Genomic DNA, 5,695 nt, shown 5'->3' on the forward strand with positions numbered 1-5,695 from the left:
GCATTGTGTCATGTCGTGTCGTATTGTATTGTATTGTATTGTGTCGCGTTGTGTTGTGTCGTGTCGAGTCGAGTCGTATCGTGGCGTGGCGTGGTGTGGCGTGGCCTGGCGTGGCGTATTGCATTGTTTGTGTTGTATTGTTTTTTTTAAATATATTTATTTATTTATTTTTATTTGTTAAAATTTTATTTATTGATTGATTTTTTTTTTTTTTTTTTTTTTGCCATTCTCCTTCCTATATGTCCGGCTGTTCTTCCAATGTGGGTAAGAGGGCGTCGCTAAAGTACAGCACCTTCTATGTTTGGTTTTGTTTTGTTTTATTTTGTTTTGTTTTTTGTTTCTTTTCTTTTCGTTTTTGTTGATGTGATTATTTCCATCTGCAAGAGAATTTGGTTTATGATTGTCAAACTGGATTTTTCTGTGTAACTTTGCCTTGGACAACCCTTTATCTACTGATGACAGGTTAGGGTTTTTTTTTCCGACATTTAGCGCGAATGGACTACTATATATAAGTAGTTGTTTTTGTTGTTGTTGTTGTTGTCTTTTATGTCTTTCATGGTAGACAGGAAATATTGGTGTGGTGTTGATCTTTTTTTTTTCTTTTCTTTTCGTTATCTCCTCTTTCTTTTGGCCATTAGTCTCTCTCTGTGTGTATATACCAGTCGTGCCAAACTTGTCTGTTCAGATTACCTGGCTGTGCATGTCTGGGTGATTGTGTATACTTTCTTCCCCCCCCTCTCCCTCTCTCTCTCTCTCTCTACACACACACACACTCACACACACACTCACACACACACACACACACACACACACACACACACACACACACACACACACACACACGCACACACACACACACACACACACACACACACACACACACACACAGAGGAGGAGAGAGATAGAGAGGGGTGGAAGGAAGAGGGGGTCACCACATTATGTAAAAGCACTTTAGCTGTCAAATGGAAACCAGATGGTGAATCATTAGTACACACACACACACACACACACACACACACACACACACACACACACACACACACACACACACACACACACACAGATACGCACACAGATACACACACACACACACACACACACACACACACACACACACATTTTTATCACCATGAAATCATCACAAAAAGAAAAAAAAAGTCACCAATACCTTTTTTTCCACTCATGTGTGTCTTTATTTATTTATTTTTTTGATAACAAACCGCTTCTCTCTCTCTCTCTCTCTCTCTCTCTCTCTCTCTCTCTCTCTCTCTCTCTCTCTCTCTTTCTCTCGTGTTCTTGATAAGTGTATATTTTGGTTAATTTGAGATACGTTGTTAAATTTCGGTTTGATTTTTCTTTTATAGAAATATTTTGATTTTTTTTTCCTGAATATTTCAATCTTTTGTTTTTGTTGTTGTTGTTGTTGTTGTTGCTGTTATCTTTACCTCCGAGGAAGATTTATCAATCGGACTGGAGGATAATGGTGCTCACTCGTGCAGAATTCTTGGCCTTTGACCATGTAGTTTAGTCACAGTGCCAGAGGATGCGCTTGTCAATCAGTCAGTCAGCCAGTCAGTCAGAAGCACACATGCAAGTGGTCAGTGCCAGCTACAGCTCACCAAGGAAAAAAAAAAAAAAAGCCAGATTCCAGACAGGCAGAGAAATAAGTAAATGATTAAGTAAAATGGATAAATGAATCTCTATCTAAATAGATAAACGCATCTTTCTCTCTGTCTGTCTGTCTGTCTCTGTCTCTCTCGCTCGCTCGCTCTCCATCTCTGTATTCTCTCTCTCTCTCTCTCTCTCTCTCCTTTCTTTCTTTCTTTGTTCTCTCTCTCTCTACCTCTATTCTCTTCTCTGTCTCTCTTTGTCTCTCTCTCACTCTCTCTCTCTCTGCCTATATATTCTGGGATATTCTCCATACCCCCCTTCTCTCTCTCTCTCCTTCTTTCTTTCTTTCTTTTTTCTTTCTTCTTTCTCTCTATCTCTCTGCCTCTCTTCTCTTCTCTATCTCTCTCTTTGTCTCTCTCTATCTCTCTGTCTCTTTGTCCCTCTCTCACTCACGCACTCTCTTTCTCTCTCCCTCTCTCTCTCTCTCTCTCTCTCTCTTTCTCCCCCCTCCACCCCCCTCTCCTCTCTTTCTCTCTCTCTCTTTCCCTACAAAGTCCGATGAGGGCATCAGATAGGTGCAGGGCCAAATGACCAGCAGGCCTCGGGGGTGGCAGAGGAGAGCCGAGCAGAGAGCGAAGAAGAGCAGAATGCTCCAAACAAACTTCTCCCCCCCCCCCGCCCCCCTTATAATGATTCTCTCCATCGCACTTTGCCCGCCCCTCATGGTCGACCTTGCTGATGCCATTAGGGGCTGGGGGTGAGGGTGGGGGTCGGGGGACGGGAGGGAGAGAGAGAGAGAGAGGGTGGGGAGGGGGAGAGAGAGTGGGGGAAGTAGAAAGCGTGTGAGGTAGAGAGGGAGATAGAGGGGTGTAGAAAAAGAGAGGGAGAGAGAGTGGGGGAAGAAGAAAGAGTGTGAGGTAGAGGGAGATAGAGGGGTGTAGAAAAAGAGAGGGAGAGAGAGTGGGGGAAGTAGAAAGCGTGTCAGGTAGAGGGAGATAGAGGGATGTAGAAAAAGAGAGAGGGGAAGAGAAGGGGGTGGGGGGGCGGAGAGAGAGATGGGGTAGAGAAAGAGAGTGAGGGAGGAGAGAGGGGAGAAAGAGAGAGGGGTAGAGAGAGAGGGGAAGAGAGAGAGAGGAGGGGAAGGGAGGGAAAGAAAAGAGAGGGGGGAGGGAGAGATAGAGAGAAAGAGACAGAGAGGGGGGAGAGAGAACTCAGATCTCAGCACTCAAAATGTTTTTTTTATTCAAGGATTAAAATTTTTAGGCATGTCTGTCCTTGGGAGAGAGAGAGAGAGAGAGAGAGAGAGAGAGAGAGAGAGAGAGAGAGAGAGAGAGAGAGAGGGAGACAGACAGCGAGTGGAGGGGAAAGAGAGAAAGTGACAGACAGATAGAGACAGACAGAGACAGATTGACAGAGACAGTGGGAAACAGGGACAGACAAAGAGACACAGAGAGAGAGAGAGAGAGAGAGAGAGAGAGAGAGAGAGAGAGAGAGAGAGAGAGAGGTGGAAGGGAATGAAACCGAGGGAGAGAAAGAGGATTAGAGACAGATACAGAATTACAGAGAGAGAGAGAGAGAGAGACAGACAGACAGACAGACAGACAGAAAGATGGAACGACAGGTGGCAGGAAAACAGAGAGGTAGAGTGAGGGAGTGAGAAAAGGAGAGATGACAAGTTAAAATGGAAAGAAAGAAAGCTCTCTCTCTCTCTCTCTCTCTCTCTCTCTCTCTCTCTCTCTCTCTCTCTCTCTGTAACTCTGTATCTGTCTCTAATCCTCTTTCTCTCCCTCGGTTTCATTCCCTTCCACCTCTCTCTCTCTCTCTCTCTCTCTCTCTCTCTCTCGGTCTCAGTATCAAAAGATTATACGTAGTTTTGCTGTGTATCTTTATATAAAGTACTGCAATTAAGAAAGACACTTATTTCTTAGATTCACTGAAAGAAAGTTTGTTGTGAAAGACGTCACGTTGTTTGTTATTACCGGTTGCAATAAAACGCGTAAAATTATGTTATCATCCGATATTCATGTGGGGCTATGGCCTTAATTGAATAAAACCTCTCTCTCTCTCTCTCTCTCTCTCTCTCTCTCTCTCTCTCTCTCTCTCTCTCTCTCTCTCTCTCATTCGTCCTCTATGACAGACAGACAGAGAAAGAGAGAGAGAGAGAGAGACAGAGACAGAAAGACAGACAGAGAGAGTATGTGTGTAAATGAGTATGTGTGGGCGTGAAATGGTGGGCGGTTGTATACAAAACATAATTATTTCTATTACACGCTCTTGTTAATTCTAATGCCAGTCTTCGCTAATGGCAATGGAGAGGACGGGGCGGGGGTGCGGTGGGAGGTGGAAGGGGGGGGGAGCAAATAGATGGTGTGTGTGTGTGTGTGTGTGTGTGTGTGTGTGTGTGTGTGTGTGTGTGTGTGTGTGTGTGTGTGTGTGTGTGTGTGTGTGTGTGGAAGGATTTGTGTGGGAGCAGGGTGAAGGAACGATACAGAAACGCCACCACTGCGTTTTTATGTGCTGTGTCTTTCTGAGGTATTTTGGGTAGTCTGTTGGAACTGCCGCCCTGGCCTTGGGATTAAATGCCTTTGGGGCAAGGCAGGGCAAGGCAAAGCGATTTTATTTCCAAATAAAGCCCACGGAAGGTACAAGGAGAGATACAAAAATGCACTTAAACACGTAGATACCACCGAGTTGTGAACAATAAAACAACACTTTTTTTTTATCAGCAAAGATGTATTTGCTGCCTTCTTTTTCCTTCTCCCCTCCCCCTCCTCTCTCTCTCTCTCTCTCTCTCTCTCTCTCTCTCTCTCTCTCTCTCTCTCTCTCTCTGTCTCTAACATGTTTATCTTGGTAGCTTTGATACAAAAACAGTTTTCTTTGGACCGAAAATTATATGTAGCATTTACAGATTTTGAGAAAGCATTAGATTCTATAAATATACGAATTATTTGGTCTGTCCTTTCGAAAAACGAAATAAATGGTAAGCTATGCCACTGTATAAAGAGCATGTATATAATGTTAAAGTTAAGATAAGAAGTGGATCCAGATTGACTGACCCTATCAATTGCACGTATGGCGTGGTGGAACAAGGTGATGCATGTAGTCCTATCTTATTTTCACTTTTTTTTTGTACTCACTTGTGTAAACAAAGTGAGTCTATGTTTTAACCCGGTGTTCGGTTGTCTGTGTGTGTGTGTGTGTGTGTGTGTGTGTGTGTGTGTGTGTGTGTGTGTGTGTGTCTGTGTCTGTGTCTGTGTCTGTGTGTCTGTGTGTCCGTGGTAAACTTTAACATTGACATTTTCTCTGCAAATACTTTGTCAGTTGACACCAAATTAGGCATAAAAATAGGAAAAATTCAGTTCTTTCCAGTCATCCTGTTTAAAACAATATTGCACCTCTGGGATGGGCACAAAAAAAATAAAATATGAAGCCTAATTATATGCAAACTGCGTTTACTGTTATATTTATATTTTTTGTATTCTCTAAACTTGGCACTTTGATCTGATATTCTGACCCAACAACAAGAGCAGTCATTATTATAATTTTTTGTTCAAACAGGAACTTCTTTTGCTAAGCATGGAAGTTTTATTTATTTTGCAAACGTTTTGGTGCAGATAGTAAAAAAGGGATATTACTCTGTAGTTAATGCTAGGGGACTTAATTCGCTTTAAACTGATCATTCTCATCTTAAACATTACATTTTGAAATTATACACAATACATAAAAAGCTTGGATTTTTTTTTTCAGTGTATCACAAGTGAGTCTTGAAGGCCTTGCCTCTCTTGTTATAAAATGAACTTGCTATTGAAGTTATTCAAAATGGAAAACATGGTGCTCTGTTTGCAATCGATTACTTTGAGCTTTTTATTTTACTAGATGATGACGCAGCGCTGTTATCTGAAACACAGAAATATTGTTTACAGAGAGTAGCTTTTTCTCCTGATTTGAAGGCAAATTTAAATAGAATTAATATGACTGTCTTTGGAGAGCGTGGATTTTTACCTGCAAAAGAACCTTGGACATACAACAACGCAGAAATGCCATTTATAAATGCTTATAGATGTGTAGGTATTTTGTTTTCCAC

Source organism: Babylonia areolata, chromosome 19, assembly GCF_041734735.1.
Source record: "Babylonia areolata isolate BAREFJ2019XMU chromosome 19, ASM4173473v1, whole genome shotgun sequence".
Classification (NCBI taxonomy): Eukaryota; Metazoa; Mollusca; class Gastropoda; order Neogastropoda; family Buccinidae; genus Babylonia; species Babylonia areolata.